The sequence below is a fragment of the Schistocerca serialis genome, unplaced genomic scaffold (genome assembly GCF_023864345.2).
Source record: "Schistocerca serialis cubense isolate TAMUIC-IGC-003099 unplaced genomic scaffold, iqSchSeri2.2 HiC_scaffold_1417, whole genome shotgun sequence".
NCBI lineage: Eukaryota > Metazoa > Arthropoda > Insecta > Orthoptera > Acrididae > Schistocerca > Schistocerca serialis.
Window position 1 is genome coordinate 27,524,472 of NW_026047644.1, and position 9,816 is coordinate 27,534,287.

Consider the following 9,816-nt stretch of genomic DNA (forward strand, 5'->3'; position numbering starts at 1 on the left):
CATCGGAATCTAAAACTGGACTCACAGGAGAGGTTCAAATCATTGAAAGTTAGAGTGACATTCCTCTTGTACTTAAGTCGGCATTGTGCCTTTTGAATTAAATTCGATGCAATTTCTGTGTTTCATCGTCAAAAAGACGGTCCAAGGTATACAGTAAACCTGAAGTGATGCATCGGAATCTAAAACTGGACTCACAGGAGAGGTTCAAATCATAGAAATTAGAGTGTCAGTCCTCTTGTACTTAAGTCGGCATTGTGCCTTTTGTATTAAATTCAGATGCATTTCTGTTTTTCATCGTCAATAAGCAGGTCCATGGGATTCAGTATACCTGAAGTGAAGCATCGGATTCTAAAACTGGATTCTCAGGAGAGGTTCAAATCATAGAAATTTAGAGTGTCAGTCCTCTTGTACTTAAGTCGGCATGGTGCCTTATGTATTAAATTCGGATGCAATTTCTGTGTTTCATCGTCAATAATAAGGTCCACGGTATACAGTAAACGTGAAGTTAAGCATCGGAATCTAAAACTGGACTCACAAGAGAGGTTCAAATCATTGGAAGTTAGAGTGTCAGTCCTCTTGTACTTAAGTCGGCATTGTGCCTTTTGAATTTAATTCGATGCAATTTCTGTGTTTCATCGTCAATACGAAGATCCAAGGGATACAGTAAACTTGAAGTGAAGCATCGGAATCTAAAACTGGACTCACAGGAGAGGTTCAAATCATAGAAAGTTAGAGTGTCAGTCCACTTGTACTTAAGTCGGCATTGTGCCTTTTGTATTAAATTCGGATGCAATTTCTGTGTGTCATCGTCAAAAAGACGGTCCAAGGGATACAGTAAACCTGAAGTAAAGCATCGGAATCTAAAACTGGACTCACAGGAGGGGTTCAAATCATAGAAAGTTGGAGTGTCAGTCCTCTTGTACTTAAGTCGGCATTGTGCCTTTTGTATTACATTCGAATGCAATTTCTTTGTGTCAACATCAAAAAGACGGTCCAAGGGATACAGTAAACCTGAAGTGAAGCATCGGAATCTAAAACTGGACTCACAGGAGAGGTTCAAATCATAGAAAGTTAGATTGTCAGTTCTCTTGTACTTAAGTCGGCATTATGCTTTTGAATTTAATTCGATGCAATGTCTGTGTTTGATCGTCCATAAGAAGGTCCGAGGTATACAGTAAACCTGAAGTGAAGCATCGGAAACGAAAACTGGACTCACAGGAGAGGTTCCAATCATAGAAAGTCAGAGTGTCAGTCCTCTTGTACTTAAGTCGGCATTGTGCCTTTTGTATTAAATTCGGATGCAATTTCTGTGATTCATCGTCAATAAGAAGGTCCAAGGTACACAGTAACCCTGAAGTGAAGCATCGGAATCTAAAACTAGACTCACAAGAGAGGTTCAGATCATAGAAAGTTAGTGTGTCAGTCCTATTGTACTTAAGACGGCGTTGTGCCTTTCGAATTTAATTCCGATGCAATTTCTGTGTTTCGCCGTCAATAAGAAGGTCAAGGTATACAGTAAACCTGAAGTGAAGAATCGGAATCTAAAACTGGACTCACAGGAGAGGTTCAAATCATAGAAAGTTAGAGTTTTAGACCTTTTGTACTTAAGTCGGCATTGTGCCTTTTGAATTTAATTCCGATGCGATTTATGTGCTACATCGTCAGTAAGAGGGTCCAAGGTATACAGTAAACCTGAAGTGAAGCATCGGAATCTAAAACTGGACTCACAGGAGAGATTCAAATCATAGAAATTTAGAGTGTCAGTCCTGTTGTACTTAAGTCGGCATTGTGCCTTTTGAATTTAATTCCGATGCAATTTCTGTGTGTCATCGTCAAAAAGACGGTCCAAGGGTTACAGTAAACCTGAAGTGAAGCATCGGAATCTAAAACTGGGCTCACAGGAGGGGTTCAAATCATAGAAAATTAGAGTGTCAGTCCTCTTGTACTTAAGTCGGCATTGTGCCTTTTGTATTACATTCGGATGCAATTTCTGTGTGTCAACGTCAAGAAGACGGTCCAAGGGATACAGTAAACCTGAAGTGAAGCATCGGAATCTAAATCTGGACTCACAGGAGAGGTTCAAATCATTAAAAGTTAGAGTGACAGTCCGTTTCTACTTAATTCGGCATTGTACCTTTTGTATTAAATTCGGATGCAATTTCTGTGTTTCATCATCAATAAGAAGGTCCAAGGGATACAGTAAACCTGAAGTTAAGCATCGGAATCTAAAACTGGATTCTCAGGAGAGGCTCAAATCATAGAAATTTAGAGTGTCAGTCCTCTTGTACTTAAGTCGGCATGGTGCCTTATCTATTAAATTCGGATGCAATTTTTGTGTTTCATCGTCAATAATAAGGTCCGCGGTATACAGTAAACCTGAAGTTAAGCATCGGAATCTAAAACTGGACTCACAAGAGAGGTTCAAATCATTGGAAGTTAGAGTGTCAGTCCACTTGTACTTAAGTCGGCATTGTGCCTTTTGAATTTAATTCGATGCAATTTCTGTGTTTCATCGTCAATACGAAGTACCAAGGGATACAGTAAACTTGAAGTGAAGCATCGGAATCTAAAACTGGACTCACAGGAGAGGTTCAAATCATAGAAAGTTAGAGTGTCAGTCCACTTGTACTTAAGTCGGCATTGTGCCTTTCGAATTTAATTCCGATGCAATTTCTGTGTTTCGCCGTCAATAAGAAGGTCAAGGTATACAGTAAACCTGAAGTGAACAATCGGAATCTAAAACTGGACTCACAGGAGAGGTTCAAATCATAGAAAGTTAGAGTTTTAGACCTTTTGTACTTAAGTCGGCATTGTGCCTTTTGAATTTAATTCCGATGCGATTTATGTGCAACATCGTCAATAAGAAGGTCCAAGGTATACAGTAAACCTGAAGTGAAGCATCGGAATCTAAAACTGGACTCACAGGAGAGATTCAAATCATAGAAATTTAGAGTGTCAGTCCTGTTGTACTTAAGTCGGCATTGTGCCTTTTGAATTTAATTCCGATGCAATTTCTGTGGTTCATCGTCAATACGAAGGTCCAAGGTATACAGTAAACCTGAAGTGATGCATCGGAATCTAAAACTGGACTCACAGGAGAGGTTCAAATCATAGAAAGATAGAGTGTCAGTCCTCTTGTACTTAAGTCGGCATTGTGCCTTTTGTATTAAATTCAGATGCATTTCTGTTTTTCATCGTCAATAAGAAGGTCCAAGGGATTCAGTAAACCTGAAGTGAAGGCATCGGAATCTAAAACTGGACTCACAGGAGAGGTTCAAATCATTGAAAGTTAGAGTGACAGCCCTCTTGTACTTAAGTCGGCATTGTGCCTTTTGAATTAAATTCGATGCAATTTCTGTGTTTCATCGTCAATACGAAGAACCAAGGGATACAGTAAACTTGAAGTGAAGCATCGGAATCTAAAACTGGACTCACAGGAGAGGTTCAAATCATAGAAAGTTAGAGTGTCAGTCCACTTGTACTTAAGTCGGCATTGTGCCTTTTGTATTAAATTCGGATGCAATTACTGTGTGTCATCGTCAAAAAGACGGTCCAAGGGAAACAGTAAACCTGAAGTGAAGCATCGGAATCTAAAACTGGACTCACAGGAGGGGTTCAAGTCATAGAAAATTAGAGTGTCAGTCCTCTTGTACTTAAGTCGGCATTGTGCCCTTTGTATTACATTCGGATACAATTTCTGTGTGTCAACGTCAAAAAGACGGTCCAAGGGATACGGTAAACCTGAAGTGAAGCATCGGAATCTAAAACTGGACTCACAGGAGAGGTTCAAATCATTGAAAGTTAGATTGTCAGTCCTGTTGTACTTAAGTAGGCATTGTGCCTTTTGAATTTAATTCGATGCAATTTCAGTGTTTCATCGTCAATAAGAAGTTCCAAGGGATACAGTAAACCTGAAGTGAAGCATCGGAATCTAAAACTGGACTCACAGGAGAGGTTCCAATCATACAAAGTCAGAGTGTCAGTCCTCTTGTACTTAAGTCGGCATGGTGCCTTTTGTATTAAATTCGGATGCAATTTCTGTGATTCATCGTAAATAAGAAGGTCCAAGGTATACAGTAAACCTGAAGTGAAGCATCGGAATCTAAAACTAGACTCACAAGAGAGGTTCAGATCATAGAAAGTTAGTGTGTCAGTCCTATTGTACTTAAGTCGGCGTTGTGCCTTTCGAATTTAATTCCGATGCAATTTCTGTGTTTCGCCGTCAATGAGAAGGTCAAGGTATACAGTAAACCAGAAGTGAAGAATCGGAATCTAAAACTGTACTCACAGGAGAGGTTCAAATCATAGAAAGTTAGAGTTTTAGTCCTCTTGTACTTAAGTCGGCATTGTGCCTTTTGAATTTAATTCCGATGCGATTTCTGTGCTACATCGTCAATAAGAAGGTCCAAGGTATACAGTAAACCTAAAGTGAAGCATCGGAATCTAAAACTGGACTCACAGGAGAGATTCAAATCATAGAAATTTAGAGTGTCAGTCCTCTTGTACTTAAGTTGGCATTGTGCATTTTGAATTTAATTCCGATGCAATTTCTGTGGTTCATCGTCAATACGAAGATCCAAGGTATACAGTAAACCTGAAGTGATGCATCGGAATCTAAAACTGGACTCGCAGGAGAGGTCCAAATCATAGAAAGTTAGAGTGTCAGTCCTCTTGTACTTAAGTCGGCATTGTGCCTTTTGTATTAAATTTAGATGCATTTCTGTTTTTCATCGTCAATAAGCAGGTCCATGGGATTCAGTATACCTGAAGTGAAGCATCGGAATCTAAAACTGGACTCACATGAGAGGTTCAAATCATTGAAAGTTGGAGTGTCAGTCCTCTTGTACATAATTCGGCATTGTGCCTTTTGTATTAAATTCGGATGCAATTTCTATGTTTGATCGTCAATTAGAAGGTCCAAGTGGTACAGTAAACCTAAAGTGAAGCATCGGAATCTAAAACTGGACTCACAGGACAGGTTCAAATCATAGAAAGTTAGAGTGTCAGTCATCTTGTACTTAAGTCGGCATTGTGGCTTTTGTATTAAAATCGGATGCAAATTCTGTGTTTGATCGTCAATAAGAAGGTCCAAGGTATCCAGTAAACCTGAAGTGAAGCATCGGAATCGAAAACTGGACCCACAGGAGAGGTTAAATCATTGAAAGTTAGTGTGTCCGTCCTGTTGTACTTACGTAGGCATTGTGCCTTTTGAATTTAATTCGATGCAATTTCTGTGTTTCATCGTCAATAAGAAGGTCCAAGGGATATAGTAAAACTGAAGTGAAGCATCGGAATCTAAAACTGGACTCACAGGAGAGGTTCAGATCATAGAAAGTTAGAGTGTCAGTCCTATTGTATTTAAGTCGGCGTTGTGCCTGTCGAAAATAATTCCGATGCAATTTCTGTGTTCCGCCGTCAATAAGAAGGTCACAGTATACAGTACACCTTAAGTGAAGCATCGGAATCTAAAACTGGACCCACAGGAGAGGTTCAAATCATAGAAACTTAGATTTTTAGTCCTCTTGTACTTAAGTCGGAATTGTGCCTTTTGTATTTAATTCCGATGCAATATCTGTACTTCATCGTCAATAAGAATGTCCAAGGTATACAGTAAACCTGAAGTGAAGCATCGGAATCTAAAACTGGACTCACAGGAGAGGTTCAAATCATAGAAAGTTAGAGCGTCAGTTCTCTTGTACTTAAGTCGGCATTGTGCATTTTGAATTTAATTCCGTGCAATTTCTGTGGTTCATCGTCAATACGAAGGTCAAAGGTATACAGTAAACCTGAAGTGATGCATGGGAATCTAAAACTGGACTCACAGGAGAGGTTCAAATCATAGAAAGTTAGAGTATCAGTCCTCTTGTACTTAAGTCGGCATTGTGCCTTTTGTATTCAATTCAGATCCTATTTCTGTGTTTCATCGTCATTAAGAACGTCCAAGGGATTCAGTAAACCTGAAGTGAAGAATCGGAATCTAAAACTGCACTCACAGGAGAGGCTCAAATCATAGAAAATTAGAGTGTCAGTCCTCTTGTACTTAAGTCGGCTTTGTGCCTTTTGTATTAAATTGGGTTGCAATTTCTGTGTCTCATCGTCAAAAAGACTGTCCAAGGGATGTAGTAAACCTGAAGTGAAGCATCGGAATCTAAAACAGGACTCACAGGAGAGGTTCATATCATAGAAACTTAGATTGTCAGTCGTCTTGTACTTAAGTCGGCATTGTGCCTTTTGAAATCAATTCCGATGCAATTTCTGTGTTTCGCCGTCAATAAGAAGGTCCAAGGTATACAGTAAACCTGAAGTGAAGCATCGGAATCTAAAACTGGACTCACAGAAGAGAATCAAATCATAGAAAGTGAGAGTGTCAGTCCTCAAGTACTTAAGTCGGCATTGTGCCTTTTGAAATTAATACCAATGCAATTTCTGTTCTTCATCGTCAACAAGAAGGTCCAAGGTATACAGTAAACCTGATGTGAAGCATCAGAATCTAAAACTGGACTCACAGGAGAGGTTTAATGCATAGAAAGTTAGAAGGTCAGTCCTCTTGTACTTAAGTCGGCATTGTGCCTTTTGAATTTAATTCCGATGCAATTTCTGTGCTTCATCGTCAATAAGAAGATCCAAGGTATACAGTTAACCTGAAGTGAAGCATCGGAATCTAAAATTGGTCTCACAGGAGAGGTTCAAATCATAGAAAGTTAGACTGTCAGTCCTCTTGTACTTAAGTCGCCATTGTGCCTTTTGAATTTAATTCGATGCAATTTCAGTGTTTCATCGTCAATAAGAAGTTCCAAGGGATACAGTAAACCTGAAGTGAAGCATCGGAATCTAAAACTGGACTCACAGGAGAGGTTCCAATCATAGAAAGTCAGAGTGTCAGTCCTCTTGTACTTAAGTCGGCATTGTGCCTTTTGTATTAAATTCGGATGCAATTTCTGTGATTCATCGTAAATAAGAAGGTCCAAGGTATACAGTAAACCTGAAGTGAAGCATCGGAATCTAAAACTAGACTCACAAGAGAGGTTCAGATCATAGAAAGTTAGTGTGTCAGTCCTATTGTACTTAAGTCGGCGTTGTGCCTTTCGAATTTAATTCCGATGCAATTTCTGTGTTTCGCCGTCAATAAGAAGGTCAAGGTATACAGTAAACCTGCAGTGAAGAATCGGAATCTAAAACTGTACTCACAGGAGAGGTTCAAATCATTGAAAGTTGGAGTGTCAGTCCTCTTGTACATAATTCGGCATTGTGCCTTTTGTATTAAATTCGGATGCAAATTCTATGTTTGATCGTCAATTAGAAGGTCCAAGTGGTACAGTAAACCTAAAGGGAAGCATCGGAATCTAAAACTGGACTCACAGGACAGGTTCAAATCATAGAAAGTTAGAGTGTCAGTCCTCTTGTACTTAAGTCGGGATTGTGCCTTTTGTATTAAAATCGGATGCAAATTCTGTGTTTGATCGTCAATAAGAAGGTCCAAGGTATTCAGTAAACCTGAAGTGAAGCATCGGAATCGAAAACTGGACCCACAGGAGAGGTTCAAATCATTGAAAGTTAGAGTGTCCGTCCTGTTGTACTTACGTAGGCATTGTGCCTTTTGAATTTAATTCGATGCAATTTCTGTGTTTCATCGTCAATAAGAAGGTCGAAGGGATATAGTAAAACTGAAGTGAAGCATCGGAATCTAAAACTGGACTCACAGGAGAGTTTCAGATCATAGAAAGTTAGAGTGTCAGTCCTATTGTATTTAAGTCGGCGTTGTGCCTGTCGAAAATAATTCCGATGCAATTTCTGTGTTCCGCCGTCAATAAGAAGGTCACGGTATACAGTACACCTTAAGTGAAGCATCGGAATCTAAAACTGGACCCACAGGAGAGGTTCAAATCATAGAAACTTAGATTTTTAGTCCTCTTGTACTTAAGTCGGAATTGTGCCTTTTGTATTTAATTCCGATGCAATATCTGTACTTCATCGTCAATAAGAATGTCCAAGGTATACAGTAAACCTGAAGTGAAGCATCGGAATCTAAAACTGGACTCACAGGAGAGGTTCAAATCATAGAAAGTTAGAGCGTCAGTCCTCTTGTACTTAAGTCGGCATTGTGCATTTTGAATTTAATTCCGATGCAATTTCTGTGGGTCATCGTCAATACGAAGGTCAAAGGTATACAGTAAACCTGAAGTGATGCATGGGAATCTAAAACTGGACTCACAGGAGATGTTCAAACATATAAAAGTTAGAGTATCAGTCCTCTTGTACTTAAGTCGGCATTGTGCCTTTTGTATTCAATTCATATCCTATTTCTGTGTTTCATCGTCAATAAGAAGTTCCAAGGGATTCAGTAAACCTGAAGTGAAGAATCGGAATCTAAAACTGCACTCACAGGAGAGGCTCAAATCATAGAAAGTTAGAGTGTCAGTCCTCTTGTACTTAAGTCGGCTTTGTGCCTTTTGTATTAAATTCGGTTGCAATTTCTGTGTCTCATCGTCAAAAAGACTGTCCAAGGGATATAGTAAACCTGAAGTGAAGCATCGGAATCTAAAACAGGACTCACAGGAGAGGTTCATATCATAGAAACTTAGAGTGTCAGTCGACTTGTACTTAAGTCGGCATTGTGCCTTTTGAAATCAATTCCGATGCAATTTCTGTGTTTCGCCGTCAATAAGAAGGTCCAAGGTATACAGTAAACCTGAAGTGAAGCATCGGAATCTAAAACTGGACTCACAGAAGAGAATCAAATCATAGAAAGTGAGAGTGTCAGTCCTCAAGTACTTAAGTCGGCATTGTGCCTTTTGAAATTAATACCAATGCAATTTCTGTTCTTCATCGTCAACAAGAAGGTCCAAGGTATACAGTAAACCTGATGTGAAGCATCAGAATCTAAAACTGGACTCACAGGAGAGGTTTAATGCATAGAAAGTTAGAAGGTCAGTCCTCTTGTACTTAAGTCGGCATTGTGCCTTTTGAATTTAATTCCGATGCAATTTCTGTGCTTCATCGTCAATAAGAAGATCCAAGGTATACAGTTAACCTGAAGTGAAGCATCGGAATCTAAAACCGGTCTCACAGGAGAGGTTCAAATCATAGAAAGTTAGACTGTCAGTCCTCTTGTACTTAAGTCGCCATTGTGCCTTTTGAATTAAATTCGATGCAATTTCTGTGTTTCATCGTCAATAAGAAGGTCCAAGGTATACAGTAAACCTGAAGTGAAGCATCGGAATCTTAAACTGGACTCACAGGAGAGGTTGAAATCATTCAAAGTTAGAGTGTCAGTCCTCTTGTACTTAAGTCGGCATTGTGCCTTTTGAATTAAATTCGGATGTAATTTCTGTGTTTCATCGTCAATAAGAAGTTCCAAGGAATACAGTAAACCTGAAGTGAAGCATCGGAATCTAAAACTGGACTCACTGAAGAGGATCAAATCAAAGAAAGTTAGAGTTTCAGTCCTCTTGTACTTAAGTCGGCATTGTGCCTTTTGAATTTAATTCCGATGCAATTTCTGTGTTTCGTCGTCAATATGATGGTCCAAGGGATACAGTAAACCTGAAGTGAAGCATCTGAATCTAAATCTGGACTCACAGGAGAGGTTCAAGTCATAGAAAGGTAGAGTGTCAGTCCTCTTGTACTTATGTCGGCATTGTGCCTTTTGTATTAAATACGGATGCAATTTCTGTGTTTCATCGTCAATAAGAAGGTCCAAGGGATACACTAAACCTGAAGTGAAGCATCGGAATCTAAAACAGGACTCACAGGAGAGGTTCAATTCATAGAAAGTTAGAGTGTCAGTCCTCTTGTACTTAAGTCGGCATTGTGCCT